The sequence below is a fragment of the Mizuhopecten yessoensis genome, unplaced genomic scaffold (assembly GCF_002113885.1).
Source record: "Mizuhopecten yessoensis strain PY_sf001 unplaced genomic scaffold, ASM211388v2 scaffold8095, whole genome shotgun sequence".
NCBI lineage: Eukaryota > Metazoa > Mollusca > Bivalvia > Pectinida > Pectinidae > Mizuhopecten > Mizuhopecten yessoensis.
This window is the reverse complement of record NW_018407376.1, coordinates 1-485: the sequence shown is the minus strand read 5'-3', so window position 1 is coordinate 485 and position 485 is coordinate 1.

Sequence of the window (485 nt, the reverse complement as noted above, 5' to 3'; positions counted from 1 at the left end):
TCTTGTAAACAGTTTTCTGGTCTGGTCCAAGATCAGATACAAAGTTAAATAGCATACGGTAACTATGTGATAACTGAGACAAAACCAGTGATAATAAGTGCGTTGGGGGCTACTCCAAAGTCAAAAACAAAGGTCAGACTAATACATGACGCGAGTCGCCCTACTGGTAAATCTATAAATAGTTATGTCAAGAGTGACAGTTCGTGTACTTATATGGACCTCCGGGAGGCAGCCAAACATATTTCACCTGGGTGCTATTTAGCCAAAGTGGATTTAGCGTCGGCTTACAGATCAGTAAATATCCACCCATTGAATTACAAAGCAACAGGTTTGAAATATCGTTTCGATGGAAATGACAATCCAACATATATGTATGATACAAAATTGCCTTTTGGGGCATCCAAAAGTCCACAGATTTTTCAAAAACTCAGTAGTGCCGCATGTAGAATATTAAAATGTAAATATGGTTTCACAGCAATTGCCTA